Raw genomic sequence first — 19,329 nt, forward strand, 5'->3', positions numbered from 1 at the left:
TGAAGGGAAAGCTCGACATTATTTTAATACTGCTCAGATCAAGAAAAGGAATAAAATCTTTTGGTAAGTTTCCATTCCAGTCGTCCAGTGTTAAAAATACGATGAGTTACGGGATTCAACCAAAATTTCAACAGAATTGGCAATTTATTTTTGTGAGAATTGTTAACCTTTTCTCACTCGAAGAATCATCACAATTTATTAGTAATGGCTACATTTACCTTTTTAACAGGTTTATTGTACTTCCTTTGCTAAAACACAGTATAATTTACACAAACTCATCTTACAGCAGCTATTGCACAGAATTCTGAAGCAGAGTGCCTCATTAAACAAGTAACTGGCAATCAGAGAGCTTAATAGCTTACGAAAAATCTCATAGTGTCAGTTTGCAGTAACATATGTGAAGAAATTTCATGTTTATTTTCATACTAGGAAACGGTTGTTTCACTGCCTGTTGATAACTCTTAAAAATTACAGTCACTGGAGTGAAAAAAATAAAAAAGGATGTATAACTACTGATATATCGACATAGATAAGAAAGTTCTGTGTGTTTAAGAACTGGCAAAATATTCTCCTCCTTGTGTGCTATCATTCGCCAAAATCTCGTTTTGATGACTCCAGCAGTTTAGGAGCTATGAGAGATCTTGTGAATAATTCATTCGCGTGGGCGTGAGATCGGGAGTGAGCGCGCTTCCTACATAGGATCCATTTTCTCAAGATCGGAGGCAGATAGAGACTCCTCCAAAGTCTAAAGAAAAATTCAACATGTTAGCTAAATTTCATACGCAGCAACATATGGTGTAATATGCACCAAACGCAAAATCATAGTGACGGCTATTTTTCATTTCAAACTTTTCGAATTTTGCGTAGCGTCTTACTAGAATGTGTATATCACAATATGTATGACCATTAGCGGGATGATGGGCACTTCGCCACGAAGCTGGCATATAACGCTACAAGAAAGGCATAAATCAAATATTTTTAATGAATAATTTCTGTAAAATACGGTGAGAAAGATTACAAGGTGCGCGCGCCTCTTTTCTGTCGGCGCAGAGTATGTGTACACGTCTCAATATGCGATGGGCCAGCGCGACACGGACAGAAAGAGCGCATCGTGCTGTAGTGTCGTGTCAAGTCACACTCTACGTGTCTCAGTTTGCGCTTAGCCTTAGTGGTTGACGAAATCGTGATCGATACCTTCTTTTCGCTAAATGCGATACGACTTTCACCCCGACTCTCGTAACAGGTATAATAAAATGCTTTATCAGGGGCACTACAGTTGCTTTATTGCCTTACCCCGACTGTACACACGAAGGACATAACACTTCTTCGGTTCTCTCCCTAAGCCACCAAATTCTCAAACGTGTTCGGTTTCGTTTATCAGGAAACGTCCAATGCCGTACTTACGAGTAGCGAGGTGCGATTCGTCGTTTCACCGTTTTTGTTGTGACCACCGATGAGGACACTTTCGTTTGTGGCAGTGACCCCCCACACATCGCGATAGAATCCGCATTAGTCTCACACACAGTCTTGATAGGCATTTCACTTGCACAAGCAGTGACTTCTGACCCAGCAGGAAAAGATAATAACACTCTTTTTAGTGCTCAATTTTGATATGTCAAACCAAGTATTCTTCGTTATTGACATCCTTTTCTTATATTTCATGAAATTCAGCTCAAAGGGGAACTCGACATCACAGGTTTTTGTGTAAAATTTAGCGCCTGTCTGACCGTGACATTCGACACAATTTTTTTGTTCCACATTGGCAACAAGACTCCCAACAAAACTCTTAAGCACTTCTTCACTGTACATATTCGACGAATTAATTTCCGCCACGAAAGTGAACTTCCGCTAGGTAGAGGCATTTGATATACATCGCTGGTAGTGCACACGCGGCTTCGCCATTCAAGGCTCCTTCCTAATTACCCACATTTGAAGTGTACAAAAAGACAGAGCACAAAGAGCTAAGTATGTTGTTACTAAAAATGGTACGCATCTTCTCCCTAGCAAATGAAACCCATTCCTCTTGGAAGACTGCTTGCACATAAGCAAGGACCTGTAGAGGACTGCGTTTAGACTCGTACCTCCAGAGTGCATCGCAAGCATGCCGCATATGATGAAGACTGAGAGATCCTACAGACAACTCCAGTGGCTGAAATGATTGCTCAACAACGAAATGACCTCTCTGTTGCTATGCGTTATTGAGTTACTGTGACTTTATTTTCCTTTTTTTACTCATTTCAGATGATTCATAACAACACTTATTTCAGTGAGAAGTATCTGTCTACATATTAGACGGAATATGATGCTAGTAGGATTTAAAAGTGGAAAGCTTCAGTTTGCTTTTTTCTCCTCCAAGAAATAAGCAAAAAAAACTTGGCAGAATGAGATTTTCACTCTGCAGCGGAGTGTGCGCTGATATGAAACTTCCTGGCAGATTCAAACTGTGTGCCCGACCGAGACTCGAACTCGGGACCTTTGCCTTTCGCGGGCAAGTGCTCTACCAACTGAGCTATGCAAGCACGACTCACGCACCGTCCTCATACCTTTATTTCTGCTATTACCTTGCCTCCTACCTTCCAAACTTTACACAAGCTCTCCTGCGAACCTTGCAGAACTAGCACTCCTGAAAGAAAGGATATTGCGGAGACATGGCTTAGCCACAGCCTGGGGGATGTTTCCAGAATGCGATTTTCACTCTGCAGCGGAGTGTGCGCTGATATGAAACTTCCTGGCAGATTAAAACTGTGTGCCCGACCGAGACTCGAACTCGGGAACTCGGCGAAAGGCAAAGGTCCCGAGTTCGAGTCTCGGTCGGGCACACAGTTTTAATCTGCCAGGAAGTTTCAAAAAAAAAAACTTCTCGTAATGTATCTGTGTTACGATCTCTTTAACACAGAAATACTTTAAAATTTAAGGAATTGTGAGTACAAGTACATGTGTGCCTCGCGCAGGGCAAATGAACAAACACTTATGCTGTTTTCTACAGGGTAAGCGAACAAGTGGAAGCCTCGCGAAATAAGATCATCGAGTGTATCGATAAAGCACTCGCCCTTATCGTAAATTCTTCACCTACCGACTTCAATAACGTTGGCTGCCAATCAAATCTACAATCAACAGGTCAGGTAAGCATACCCCTTTCTTCACTACGTTTTCTGTCGGATGTTCTAAGGTTTGCTTGATGCAGTTCTCCAGTGATGTCACTCGACAGCTATCCATTTCAGTGCAACTGTTGCATCCTACATTACCATGATCTACCTCGTACACTCATATCTGCCATTATTTCTTTCCACCATCCCTTTGTCAGGGGCAACGTCTTGTATCTTAAAATGAGTTTAACCATTCCATCTTTTCGATTTATTATGTTCTGCATAAGATACTTTTTCTCGTTTAAGAACGTCTTCATCTATACTTCTATACTACGAGGGTAATCCCAAAAATAAGGTCTCCTATTTTTTTATAAGTACAGAACTCTGTTTGTGTGCCAGTTAGTCACACTGTTATGAAGAGTGCTTCACGCACTGTGTGTAAACATACGCACGCCGCGGTGAGGCGCTCAGTCTTAGCTTGGCAGCCGTTGAGAATGGAGCTCCCGTTGGATGTTACCGCCAAATGCGAATTGCGCGCATTTATTCGGTTTTTGAACGCAAAGGGCACTCCACCGATTGAAATCCATCGCCAATTGACGGAAGTGTATGGTGAGTCGTGCATGGATGTCAAAAATCTTCGTAAGTGGTGTAGAGAGTTTGCAGCTGGTCGGACCGAAATTCATGATGAACAAAGGAGCGGGAGACCGTCAATTTCTGAGGAGACAGTGTTGAAGGTTGAACAAAGCATGTGTGAAGATCGGCGGATCACTCTGGATGATCTCTGCACGTTGGTTCTTGAGGTTTCCCGAAGCACCGCTCACAGCATTTTAACAGAAACATTGAACTACCGGAAGGTGTGCGCAAAATGGGTGCCACGCACGCTGACTGAGGACCACATGCGGCAACGAGTTGATGCTTCCCGCGCATTTCTTCACCGCCTTGCAGTCGAACAGGACAACTTCTGGACTCAATTGCCACGCTTGATGAAACCTAGGCATACCACTTTACACCTGAGACCAAGCAAAATCACGCCAGTGGCGGCATCCTTCTTCGCCGAAGCCGCGGAAATTCAAACAAACACAGTCTGCAGGTAAAGTCATGACAATCGGTTTTTGGAATCGGAAAGGGGTATTGTTGGTCGACTTTATGCCCACTGGGACACAATTAACGCTGACAGGTACTGTGAGACTTAAAAAACTCAAACGGGCAATACAGAACCGGAGAAGAGCAAGGGCGTACACATTCTCCATGACAACGCTCACCCACACATAGCTCGGCAAACCGTTTCTCTCCTGCAACAATTTCAGTGGGACATAATCACCCGCCCACCCTATAGTCCTGACTTGGCGCCCAGTGACTGTCACCTGTTCCATAGGTTTAAAGAACATTTGGCCGAAAAGCGATTCAGCTCCGATGACTTTCTGAACAGTATGGCGGCGACCTGGTATTACATGGGCATACAAAAATTGCCACAGAGTCTACAAAAATGCATCGACAGAAATGGTGATTATGTCGAAAAATAGCTAAATGTTCAAGCTGTAAACTGATGTAAACCAATGTAGAAATAAACAGGTCTATGTACTTATTAAAAAAATAAAAGACCTTACTTTTGGGATTACCCTCGTACTATACGAAGTCAAAGTTTAACGTTGTTACCAAAACTCTAAAAAGTACGTCACCGAATTACTTCAGATTTTAATACGATACTCTAATGAACATTCGGACGGACATAGACTGTACATTTTTAATATAATATTATATTATAATCGTAATGAAGGGGAAACATTGTGTCCAAAAATCTCGAAAAGTTCTTGGCCGATTTACTTTCAATTTTTGCACGATATTGTAATGAACATGACGACGGAGAAAGACTATATATACTTTAATACATTTATTAAATAAACATATATTTAATGCATAAAACGGTAACGTTGTTACCAAAATCTTGAAACGTTTTGGACCAATTTACTTCTAATTTTTTTAATTTTTACACGATACCCTAATAAACCTTCAGACGTACATAGACTATATATTTTTTAAACAACAATGTTCAGTTTCTATGTTGAAACTAACTACGAAAAGGATATTGCTTTGGTATGCTGTGAAAATATGCAATTTTGATTCCTTTGTAGCAAGTAGTTTGAACTACAATAGGAGGGCATGTAAACCGGTGGATAAATTATTTCTCCCATATGCAGGGTAAACTTTAGTAAACGACAAACTGCAGGACAGATTCCTAACTAGAAATGGAGAAAAAAAGATCTTATAAACATGTGTCCGGAAATGCATCGTTGCCACGATAGATGGCGCTGACAAATGAAAATTCCTCTCACCAAGTACCGTGTGTTCCTTGTGTCTTGCAGGCACTGTAAGCAGCAGAGTGGTCCGGTATTCAAGTCCGGAACAAGCCGATACGGCGTTTGTATACGGCCAAGCCGATGGAAATGGTCTAGAGGCAGCACGGCTGTACCAAAACAAGTACCCTCAAAGACACCTTCACGTCACACAACATTTCCAGCACTTTTTGGGCGTTTGTGTCATCATGGGTCCTTCCAGACAACGTGCGGGGAGACGGCGGATTGTGCGTACGCCAGATTTGGAGGACCGGGTTGTACGGGATATTGAGACGAACCCTGGTACAAGCTCCAGGCAAGTGGCCCGCCAACATGGTGTAGGCCAAAAGTACGATTATGCGTGTCCTACGTGACAACCGCTACAATCCCTGTTATCTGCAACGAGTTCAAGGACTTTCAGCAGCAGATTTCCCTCTACGCGAAGGATTTGGTAGATGGTTTTTGCACCAGACCGTCACAGTTATGGGATTTCTGTCACCAGTCCTCATTACTGATGAAGCAGCCTTTGTGAGAAATGCTATCGTTAGTCTGCATAATCGTCATCTGTGGCCTAAAAACACGGCATGTGATCAGAGGAACTTTCATTTGTCAGAGCGCCATCCACAGTAACAACGATGCAATTAGAGACCTTCTTTCCTCCATTTCCAGTGAGGAATCCGTTCCTGCAATTTGTTGTTTTATTAATGTTCACTCTGTATGGTCTTCCTCCTTATATATATTTTCCGAAAGGACTGTATTGTAATGTATGGATTGTATGTTAACCGGGGACCTAGAAACGACGGAGAGGCTCCATCCCCGCCGCAGCCACAGTGGTCCACAACCCCACGACGACTACCGCAGTCAACTTCACCCCGCCGCCGCCCCACACCGAACCCAGGGTTACTGTGCGGTTCGGCCCCCGGTGGAACCCCCCCCCCCCCCCCAGGGAACATCTCACACCAGACGAGCGTAACCCCTATTTTTGCGTTGTACAGTAATGGTGGTGTACGCGGTACGTGGAGAACTTGCGGAGCAATCGCCGACATAGTGTAACTGAGGCGGAATAAGGGGAACCAGCCCGCATTCGCCGAGGCAGATGCAAAACCGCCTAAAAACCATCCACAGACTGGCCGGTTCACCGGACCTCGACACAAATCCGCCGGGCGGATTCGTGCCGGGGACCAGGCGCTCCTTCCCGCCCGGAGAGCCGTGCGTTAGACCGCATGGCCAACCGGGCGGGCGAAAGACTGTATACACATTAATGTTTTGTTTTCTTCCTCTCTGTCGGTTTGGTAGAAAACAGGAAATTTCTATTTATGGTTTATCAGCTTATTATGACTACGGAATCTGAATCGTACTAAACTTTGTAATGCTACCACCCTACCCATTCACAAATCCAGCAACTGGAGAGATGTCACTCATAACTCGTATATCAATGATCCCAACCGATTTATCCATTCACTTCAAGCCACTTCAATTCCCAATGAAGGTTTTGTTTCCAAAAACAATAAACAAGGTTCAAGTTCAGAGAGAGGGGTAAGAAGACTCAGACGGAGTGTATGTGAGGATATGGACATAGAGAAGGAGCAGGAGGGGATGCACACTGAGAGGGGTGAGGAGGAGGGAGTTGGAGAGAGAAAAGGGGATTGGGGAGGAGTTTAGAACACATATAGAATTCCCATACATATTTAGCACCTGCGAAGCGTTGCCGGGTTTACTAGTTCCTTAATAAATTCATTTGATTTTTAATACCTTCACACCTTGAAAGATTCGAATCATTTCACTTCTAAGAAGGGCGTTCAGGAGGTAATGCAACACCCTTTTTCCTCCGCCAGTTTCGGTTGAAAAAACTGCAGAATTTGTTGTGGGACATTGTGGAATATTCCCGCTTCAGCTCCCATATTTACATAAAGTTCCGATATATGGCGGCGCTATACGTAGCCTTCAAAATGGTACCTGTAAGGGAGGTGCGTTCTCAGCAGAGTGCTGTCATTGAGTTTCTTTTGGCGGAAAACTGGCGCATCGCAGATATTCACAGGCGCTTGCAGAATCTCTACGGAGACCTGGAAGTAAAAAAAGTACGATGAGTCGTTGGGCGAGGCGTCTGTCCCTGAAGTCCAAACAAGGTTGTGCAAACCTGCCCGATCTCATGCTCGCCGACCGGCCGCAAACAGGCAACTCCTGCAATGTTGGAACGTGCGGACACTCTCTTTCGATGTTATAGAAAGATCACAATCAATCACCTCGCTGCTCAACTGGTCGTCTCTGTTGGTAGTCCTGACACACTCATCCACTGGGAGTTGTACTAAAGGTGTGGATGCCCACTTAGTCCATATCTGCCTAACAGAGACCATGAAGAGTAACGAAGGACCATCTGCACGGAACTGCTTGCGCGTTACGAGGCTAATAGTAACAGTTTTTATCGTACATCGTCATATGCGATGAAACACGGGGTTCATCACTTCCAACCAGAAATAAAACGGCAATCAATGGAGTGACGCCACGCCACCTCCCCTCCGAAAAAATGTTCAAAGCCGCACCTTCAGCCGGTAAAGTCATGGCGACGGTTCTCTGGGACCCTGAAAGAGTTATTCCGTTTGATGTCCTCCCTCATGGTACAACGATAAACTCCAAAAGTGTACTCTACTACCCTCGGGAAACAGAAGAAACGATTTCAGCATGTTTGTCGCCATAAATATTCAAACGAACTTGTCCTTCTCCATGACAACGCAAGGCACCTGAGAGGAGCTCACAAATCTTTACTGAACTATTCTCTCTCATCCACCCTACAGCTCGGGTTTCGCACCTTCCGACTTCCATCTGTTTGGCCCAATAAAGGATGAACTCCGCGGGAAGCAGTATGTAGATGATGGGGTGGTTATTGATACATCAAGACGTTGACTCCGATGTCGACCAGTTGTGTTGTACCATGCGGGCTTACAGGCCCTGTCAGTAAAGTGATGTCCGGCCGTCGCATTGAACGGACATTATGTTTAAAAACTGGATTTTGTAGCCGAAAGAGTGGAGAACAATATGGTGTATAAGAATCCTGAATAAAACTAACAACTGAACTCCACATTTTCAACGTTTCGTTCCCTACACGCAGTTATGCTCCAAACATAATTTTTTGCCTCTCTCTCTTGTCTCAAGATCTATATTTGTAATGTCAGCAATAAAGTCCTTCTGTATTGTGCAGTTTTTGTGCCACTGTGTCCTTCTTGCATCTTCTTTCTTTGTTTACGGTAGTTCGTAGATGACAACTTCGTACTTCTCTTCAAGATTTTCTTGCCCAAGTTTAACATTTAGCCAACCATCAAGTCCACCAGCCGGGCACATCGTTACTTTTTTCTTTTGTTTTTGAAATTATTGTAGCCTTCAGAAAACTCACAAAAAAATGGTTCAAATGGCTCTGAGCACTATGGGACTTAACATCTTAGGTCATCAGTCCCCTAGAACTTACAACGACTTAAACCTAACCAACCTAAGGACATCACACACATCCATGCCCGAGGCAGGATTCGAACCTGCGACCGTAGCAGTCCCGCGGTTCCGGACTGCAGCGCCTAGAACCGCACGGCCACCGCGGCCGGCTGAAAACTCACATTTTCGAGAAGAAACCGGTTATGAGCTTAGTGAAAGAATGAATTCTTATCTTCAGTAATCACCTAGCAATAAAAGGAAGAGTAGCGGTTCACTGTTCCTGCTCATCAGACTGTACGATGTGTGCTTACATTCCAAATCTCTCCACTGTTTATGAGTCACTTTGAAACTTCTTTATTAAATATTTTACTTAAACTGCTGAGTGAAATTGAATGCAAGTGAACCTACTTTCTCTTTAATTATTCTTATCATGTCAACACTGACCCACAATACTCCAGCGCAACGCAATCTGACTGTTCAAATAAAAGATAACCTGACTTAAATAATTAGTTCAAAAGAACGGCCCTGACTAAAAAGAAATCTTAATAATAACCTATACGTTTCATTAAGCAATTACCTCACAAAAATCTTCATTAAGCGAGCTACTGCAATACAGCGAGCGTCAGTACTGCCAGCTAAATAAAAGATTCTAACTGCTAAAGCCACTAACTACTAATAGGCATGTGGTTAGCAAAGGAAAGATTTTGTTGCAAACCAAGTAATGTATTTTTTACCTTAATAATGTGACATCCAGTTAAGACACAAACATAAATCGTCATTTATATCTAGTACAAAGGTATATAATCACGAATAATATTCAATCTCCAAGTCGAACATGTACAGATCGTTACCCTACGCTAACACTTCAGACCTCCTTCTCACATCTAACATCCATCACTGCTGGCCGGTCACCTCCAACTGCCCAACAGTACTTCCATCACTGCTGGCGACTAACTTCCAATTGCCCAACACTACTGGCGATTAACTTCCAACAACGAGTCCGTACAGCCACAGAGTCTCTCAAAAAGAAAGCGCAGTCAGAGATTCAATGCAAAGCGCTACACAGCGCTGCCAACACAGAAGCAGCCCACTTACAACTTGTGTAAGACAACATATGTGGTGATGTGCTTAGTGGAGAATTTTGACATCGGCAACCACCCTGGGTGCTTAGCGGAGAATTTTGACATCGGCAACCATCCTGGTGTTTTCAGAGCCAGAATCAGTCTCACTTCCGCCATTAATTCATTCCCTATTATTACACCACAAGCAAATTTCTGTCATATTGTATTTACATTAAATTCACTATTGACCTGTCATCTGGGGAACAGTATTTGCCGGCCGGTGTGGCCGTGCGGTTCTGGGCTCTTCAGTCTGGAACCGCGTGACCGCAACGGTCGCCGGTTCGAATCCTGCCTCGGGCATGGATGTGTGTGATGCCCTTAGGTTAGTTAGGTTTAATTAGTTCTAAGTTCTAGGCGACTGATGACCTCAGAAGTTAAGTCGCATAGTGCTCAGAGCCATTTGAACCATTTGAACAGTATTTGGGCATATATACACAAATCTACTTTATTTGCGATAGTCAATGTTTTTTCACTTTTATGCTTTCGATATCTATTCAATTAAGATCCACTGCCACTACAGCAGTTAACAAAATTATTACAGTTAATATTTGTTTGTGAAAATGAAACCCCTGCTGCGTTAGGAAACGAGACGTAATAAAGAAAAAATAAAATAAAAGACTATTTGACCATGATATGAAGTCTGATAGAGTATATAATGAACTCACAACGCGTCTGATGATTAGTGAGAATTTCGAATTACCCTGGAGGAGGCTACGTATTTGTATGAGGCAACGTTACCAAAACGACATGGGCATCATTGTAAGTCTGCTTGCGGCAGGCTGGTCCAATTTTGCAATGTCTAAGCCTGTGTGACGTTCGAATGTGACAATAGCTCGATGTTAAACTGACTGGGAATCCGAAATAAAGCACAAAATCTAACCACACCAAGGGTAGATTACCCTACTGTGAACCAGGTACATCACAGTCCTTCCACATCTGATCCTTCCATTCGGGTACAGTGAATTCATTACGACACTCTGTGTCATGCCGCGACCGCGCCATTGTTTGGAGACAAGCAGAAGCTGAGCTACTGAACTGCCATTAACATATCAACGCAGAGGGTTGCTTTTCAGGCAACATGGACCGCTGACAAGCGCAGTCACAGTTTTAGTTTTGTGTCTGTAGTCTGTTAGTATGGCACTCCGAGGACAGAGGAGGCTTTCTGCGAATGTTTTTGAGGGGCACACTTGTGTTACACTTACCATCATGCTACGCAGAGCCATCAGGTAAAATTTCAAGTCAGCTCTGATAGCAATTCAGGGAATGCTAATGAGACGACAGTACACGACAGACATCCTAAATCCTAATGCATTAAATCTTATGAGACAGTACCATGATACCAAGTTTCAACAGGACAATGCACATACACACGTTACATGTATCTGTAAACTGCCTGTATGGTGCTGAAGTACTTCCCGACCAGCAAGACCCCCTAATCAGTCACGGTAGGACATGCACCATGACCAGCTCGGATATCAACGTCATTCCCGATTTTCTCCGCTCAGGGACTGGGTGTTTTGTGTCGCCCTTAACTTCGCAGTGTCATAACTGACGCTAAAATTGCCTACATGGCGTCACATGACAAGTTTAAGCCTATGTAAATTCGTACTAGGGTAGAGTTTGACCCTAACAAATATTCTGAATCGTCGAAGCACACTGTCGTATCGTATTCGAAGCACACTGTCGTATCGTATTTCCACTGTTGAGATGTCTGTGTGGGACGTAATGGAAAGCTGGTTTAAATAAAAAATACATTTCCGTGGCAAATTCAAGGATATCAAGGGGCATCATAACACAGGACCTCAGGAGAGGAGTCATTTATCTGTATGACATTCTTCGAAACCGGGTCAGTGCATGCATCCAGGTTCATTGAGTACAGCTTCTACTGACTAAGAATCAGCAGTGTGCTCGTACTGACAATATCGATGTTCATTTAAATTTCTTTTTTAATCACAGCAATCCTATACACAGTCCAGTCACATTAATGCGACCACCGACTATGTTCGACGTCAATGTGCAATAACCACTCACAGAGTGCGCTAGCAGTGGACGGTATTTAAAGTGTGTCGGGGCCACGCAGTAAACAGTGCAGTCGTTGTCGTAATGCAGAAACGGAGCGATTTATCTGCCGTCCAAAAGGGCATCCGGGGTGGGAGCATTTCCAAAGCGGCTAAGTTTGTGAACTGAACTGTTCGCGTCCCACGATGGTTCAAATGGCTCTGACCACTATGGGACTTAACTTCTGAGGTCATCAGTCCCCTAGAACTTAGAACTACTTAAACCTAACTAACCTAAGGACAGCATACACATCCATGCCCGCGGCAGGATTCGAACCAGCGACCGTAGCGGTCGCGCGGTTCCAAACTGTAGCGCCTAGAACCGCTCGGCCACCCCGGCCGGCGCGACCCACCAATGGTCAAAGTAAACAATGCCTGGCAAAATGGCGCTCTCCAAAACCTGCGCCTAGGCAACTGTGATTCTCCAAGGGCCGTAGTTGACAGGGGTGAGCGACGGCTTCAGAGCTGTGTACAGGCGAAAAGACGTACGTCTGTTGAAACAGCTGATCGCCGAGATGAACCAAGGGGCTACCAACAGTGTCTCCTCAACGACCGATCAGTGAACGTTGCTATGTGTGGAGGCTCCGCAACAGGCGTCTAGTTCATGCACCCATCCTGACCTCTGTTCAAGGCGCAGTGGTTAGCACCCTTGACTCACATTCGGGAGGACGACGGTTCAATCCCGCGTCCAGACATCTTGATTTAGGTTTTCTGTGATTTCTCTGAATAGCTTCAGGCAAATGCAGCGATAGTTCCTTTGAAAGGGCATAGGCGACTTCCTTCCCCATCCTTCCCTAATCCGCTGGGATCGATGACCTCTCTTTTTGGCCCCTCTCCCAAATCATCCAACCAACCAGCCTCTGTTCATTAGCGACAAAGACGGAATTTGCATTCCAGTATCGCAGCTGGACGTCCACTGAGTAGCGTCAGGTGGCCTTTTCATGTGAAACACATTATATGCTCCATTGGACAGATTTCCATTGGCGTGCACGGTGTGAAACGTGTGAAATTAATCCCCTGCAACCAGGAGGGAGCGCCAGCCGGGTTGGCCGAGCGGTTCTAGGCGCTACAGTCTGGAACCGCGCGACCGCTACGATCGCAGGTTCGAATCCTGCCTCGGGCATGGATGTGTGTGATGTCCTTAGGTTATTTAGGTTTAAGTAGTTCTAAGTTCTAGGGGACTGATGAACTCAGAAGTTAAGTCCCATAGTGCTCAGAGCCTTTTGAACCAGGAGGGAGCGTTATGGTCTGGGCAATGTGTTTGTGGCTTTCCCTGTGTTGTCCATGTAACCTCGTACGTGTACGTATAATCGGTGGGTGAATAAGTGATCAGCACAGCAATTCTCTGTGAAAGGTAGAACGGCCACCATAGTGCGTTGGTGTTGTTCGTGTTTAGTGTTGTTACCTGGCCTTGTATGGTATGCAAGTGGCGTAAACAGATCAGAAGTTGAACGATGACTGTGAAGGACACGGAGATGCCGCATACGTGTGTGTGACAGCGTTTTCAACACTTCCCAGAGTTTGAAAAACGCCTCTTGGTGGGTCTCCACTTGGCGTGCTGGTCGAATCACGCAGTATCCAGATTTGTGGAGCATTCGGATGTGAAGGTATTCCAATGTTCGTCTGCATGTGAGCATGACGACAGGCGTACTCATCGGGAAGATTCCGGTCAACCACGTCTGAGGTTCGCCATGTTGAGCGCCATGCACATCTATGCTTGCCATCCGAAAGCAAATAGTGGGCTCCTTACAATATTCTGTCATACAGCGCAATTCGTCGGAGACTGGCAGCAGCCAGACTAGGGAATTACGGTCCCATGTGTAGGCTGCCGTTAACATCACTACATATACAGTTGCGTTTGCAGCGGTGCCGTGACTGGGAAGCATGGACACCTAATGTTTGGCATCGCATTGTGTTCAACTATGAAGCTCGATTCTTCACTGCTCAGGATGACCATTGTCGTCGAGTATGGCCACGAGCTGGAGAGAGATCCCATTCTTCCAATGTTTCTGAGAGGCACAGTGGTATTACTCCTGGGGTCATTGTGTGGGGAACCATCATGTATGACGTCAGGTCATGGCTGGCAGTACTGAGGCAAATCTGATGGCATAACTGTACATCAAAGATACCCATCGTCCTCATGGGTTATCTCTCATGTGACAGAAGCAAGATACAATTTTTCAACGGGACAATGCTTGTCTGCACAAGACATGTATACAACGAACTGACTGAATGATGCTGAGGTACTATTGTGCCCAGCAAATTTGCTTGATTTGTCTCCAGTAGAACGTGTGTGGGACCATTTAGAACGTCAACTCCATCCCTGTTCCAGTACCCTTGATATCAAGAATCAGTTACAACAGGTGTAGGCCAGATTTCCTAAGAGGAGGATACAATGGTTTTATGATACCTTTCCATACATCCAAGACAAATGGCGTGTAACGTCATACTGATAAGTGTGCTCATACTGCCAAGTTCTTTTTAAATTTGACTCGATTTTCTAATCACTGTAATAACATAAAATATCCTGACAAACGTCCTGTTTGCTTCGATCTCAGGTTCTTCGGCCGGCATATGTTTGGTAATTTTTATGACTTGGACCAAACAACTTCTTGGTCAGCTTTGATGTCGTTTCTTTGTTTACAAAAGTGCCACTCTTGAGAATCTTTGTTCCATTTCCCCGCAAGGCACCACAAGCTCTTTCATGCATGTCTCACCACGAGCTGTTTGATATGGAATGGCAACTTTTAAGAACAGCTGGAAGGCCTCGCCATGAGAATCCACTTTTTTCCAGTGGTGACCAATTTCTTCATGGAACAACATTTCGAAGGACAGGCGCCGGACTGGTCACGTTGCAAACCCAATGTGTGGTACAGATACATCGACGATACCTTTGCTGTAGAGCCATGATGAGGAACATCTCGGTGACTTCCTAAGATGCCTGAACAGTCTCCATGTCAACATAAAATTACCATGGAGGTATAAAAAGTCCAGCAGCTACCCTTTCTAGATGTGCTGGTCACGAAGGATGGTGAAAACCTGGTACACAGAGTGTATCGAAAACCGATACATACGGACCGATACCTGCACAAACTATAGTGATGCAAAACTTTTTTGATGTGTTTAGTACAAATGCGTCAAAACTTTTTTGATGTGTTTAGTACAAATGCGTCTAAGACAGTGTGTTTATTATATCTGAAAATTTAATTTCTCCGTTGGTAGGTGTGCAAGAGGAGAGCTGTCGCCGCGACAACAGTAACATCATCACAATAAAACTGGAAGATCTGATAGAACTCCTTAACTTTCAGAGGACGTGTTAGGCGCGTATGGCGGTAATCATGGCGCTTTGCAGGAGCTATGAACATAAGCCAGGCAATTATTCTTAAATTCTCACATAAACAATAATGTAACCGTATCATCTACTGTAAGTACAGCCTTTGAAGTCAACAGATACTCTGCATCGTGTGCAGTTTGCAGATTGCTTTTTGGAGAAATGTCCAGAAAATCACAATTTTCCTGGTTTCATACTTTGTAATAAGTGTTTACATGAAAATATATGCTCAACAATACTAATAGCCGTGTTCACGGTGACGAAACCAAACACACTGTGTATCGATCCTACCAACACCATTTCTCTGTTCGTGTATAGGCTGGTATAGTCAACAATTTTGGGATTTGATCCTACCTACAGAGTAGTCTTACTGAGAACTCGACTGCTTACGTGGTTTTAAAATCGTTAGACGCCGAGACTCTCGATACAATGGACCATATTGATATACAATTTCAACAACTATACATCAGTCTTCATGTTCACATTCTAAGGTCAGCTCGTTACTAGAAATGTCAGCGATGGTTTTTAGTCCATAATCGCATTAATCTGGTTGCCAGTACTGATACACAAGTTACAAACACCACAACTGTAAATAAGTGAACCCATCCCAATACCATAACTGCTTACTTGCAGCTGACACAACGACAAACAAAACCCGAGTTCGGACAGAGCGAAGCACAACTTACGTCTGGGAGCGAGGAGGCAAGAGGGGATTATCAGCTTCCTAAACAGTAAACACAATCAATAGATGTAACCATTTCTTTTACTTCCACAACATGTGTTTCAGACTACATGTATTTGCAGGTGTCTACAAGTATGAAATTATGTGGTCCCAAGTTTCAAACACCTATGATGACATATGAAGACTGAAGCAACCAAAGAAAATTTGTACCAAGGCCGGGATTCGAACCCGGCTCTACTGCTAACCATGCAGATTCGCTAACCACTACGCCACACAGGCACAGTAGCTTTGCACAACTGCACACACAATCTTGGCATGCCTCCCCCCTTAGTCCAAATTCGTATTCACGCCTCAGCCCACTCGGTATTCGCCCTAAACTGTTTTTCGACTTTAGGGGGAATACCAAGTGGGCTGAGGGGTGGATGGGAATTCGGACTGAGAAGAGAAGCATGCTAAGGTAGTCGTAGTGATTAGCGCATCTGACCAGCAAGCAGGAGACCCAGGTTCGAACCCCAGCCTTGGTACAAATTTTCATTTGTTGCTTTAATTACATCATATTTTGAGAACAGTACTGTCAAAAAGGAAGTTCCGTTAACTTAACGAACACTTTGTTAAAGACTACGAAAACAATTTAATAAATCACTAGATACCTGGCATTTTATAATAACTTCAGGTGTAGTCGTAAAACTTTCATATGGGTAAAATAGTTCATCCCTTTCCTTCCGTTGTATAGCTGATGGCAAAAAGCAAGTCAGCAAGGACGGAAAACGGCGACAGCAGCGACATGGAGCCGCAGAGAGAATGCTCTACTCTTGAGCTCTCATCCGAGCTGTGGGGCCACGTGGACACAACCGTCAGGGATTCGTTGAGCAGCCTTCCACAGCAGCGCGTCTCCAAAGGGGCGGCCATTTCTCCCGGTGAGTGCGGGGTACACTGCTTTTGATCTCTCAGAATAATAAGGTAAGCCAGAAAGTATCCGCACAACATTTATCTGATTATTACAACAACAAACCTTTCCAATGCCCTCGGAAAAAAGTTATTTGGGCACCGTTTCCTTCATCTCTTCGTTGGAGGTGAATCGACGGATTCTTAAACCTCTTTAAGTGGACCATACAAATCTAAATGCGACGGAACGAGATCAGGGCTATATGTAAAAGGTTCTGACAATTCTAACTCCATGTTCTGCAGATTTAAGAGTACAGATGGCGATGTGTGGCCGTGCGTTTTCATGAAAAAATAAAAATAAAGAGTTGTTTGATAATAAATCTCTGCATTCATTTCAAATTTCAGACTTCAGCTCGTTACAAAGCACGTCACTGTAAGGCTTGCTGTTTACTTTTGGCCCCTTTTTCCTCGCAATGTTACAGAATTGGCCCTTGTAAGTGCGGTACTGTGAGCACTACTTTTCTTGCTCAAGTATGACTCTTGCAATTGTTTTTTGCTCGAGATTCGCGTTTTTCCGTTCAGTGCTCTGAAGTTTTCTCTCTGTTTCAGAGCGATAAAGTCATGTTTCGACTCGTTTCAGAAACACTTCATGTACATGATGGTCCAGCAGCTGCTGACAGATTCTCACACGATAGCACTTGTGCTCTCACTGAGTTGTTTTGAAACTCGTCTTGTCCAGACTTTACGAAAGTCTAGAGTATTATGTATGATATAATACGCATAAAATCACTAATGTGCATTTGGTTTACGGATTCATCAACAGTCACTCGTCGGCTATTCGAAATGAGTTCAGGGACTTGTTCAGTGATGGCATCGTTAGTGGATGAGACTGGATGTCTTTCTCTTTCTCGCCCCTTTTGAATTGTTCAATCCACTCGTAAACACTTCCCCGTGGTGTATCTACATCTACATCTACATACATACTCCGCAAGCCATCGTAAGGTGCGTGGCGGAGAGTACCCTGTACCACTAATAGTCATATCCTTTTCGTTTCCACTCGCAGGTAGCGCGAGGGGAAAATGATTGTCTGTATGCCTCGGTACAAGCCTAATTCCTCTCATCTTATCTTGGTGGTCCTTGCGCGATATATACACTGACGACAGCGGAAACGTTCTGCAATCAGCTTCAAATGCCGGTTCTCTAAAATTTCTCAATAGTTTTCCTCGAAAATAACGTCACCTCCCCTCCAGGAATTCCCATCTGAGTTCCCGAATTTTCGACCTACTGGTAACAAATATAGCTGCTCGCCTATGAATTTATTTGATATCTTTCTTCAGTTCAACCTGGTGTGGACCCCAAACATTCCAGCATGACTCAAAAGTTGATAGCACTAGCGTCCTAATGCGGTCTACTTCACAGATGAACCACACTTTCCTAAAAATCTCCCAAGCAACGGAGGTCGACAAGGTTAGCCTTCCCAACATTTTCTGTGTGTTCTTTCCAATTTAAGTTGTTCGTAATTACAATTCCTAGGTATTTAGTTGCATTTACGGCCTTTAGATTTGACTGATTTATCGTGTAACCGAAGTTTAATGGATACCTTTTAGCTCTTTTCATTAACTGCCAATTTTCGCACCATACAGATTTCTTTTCTAAATCGTTTTGCAATTTGTTTTGATCTTCTGATGACTTTACTAGACGATAAACGCCAGCATTATCAGCAAACAACCTAAGATGCTGCTCAAAAAGGAACAGCAAAGGGCCTATAATACTGGCTTGAGGAACACTAGAATTCACTTCTGTTTTACTCGGTGACTATCCGTCAGTTACTAAGTACGGTGTCGTCTCTGACAGGAAATTACGAATCTAGTTACGTAACTGAGACGATATTCCATAAACATACAATTTTACTACAAGCTGCTTGTGTGATACAGTGTCAAAAGTCTTCTGGATACCTACAAAAAAGCAATCAATTTGAAATCTCTTGTCAATAGCATCAGTACTTCATGTGAGTAATGTGCTGGTTGCGTTTCACAAGAACGATTTTTTCTAAATCCGTGTTGATTTTATCAGATTCACGCTGAACACTGATGCTGTTAAAATGATACGAGGTCAACAATCGCGAAGTATACCGCATTACACATGCAGCTCAGCAGCTTTCCCGCCTCAATAAGAATATCAAATAGTTTGGGCGAAGGCACACAGTTGAAGAGACGGAAATAAAGAAATAGATGCTTTTCCAAGTAATCTGTGTATACTGGTTCAGTGGAATTTGATAAAATACCACCTTATTTTCTCCTAGACATCTTAATAACTTGAATCATGGCCTGATGGTACGATAACCTCCATCGGTTTTGCGAAATTAAGGGGAAGCAGCCTATATACAGCAGAAAATTTCTAGTGACAATGACACG

The sequence above is a fragment of the Schistocerca cancellata genome, chromosome 3, assembly GCF_023864275.1.
Source record: "Schistocerca cancellata isolate TAMUIC-IGC-003103 chromosome 3, iqSchCanc2.1, whole genome shotgun sequence".
NCBI lineage: Eukaryota > Metazoa > Arthropoda > Insecta > Orthoptera > Acrididae > Schistocerca > Schistocerca cancellata.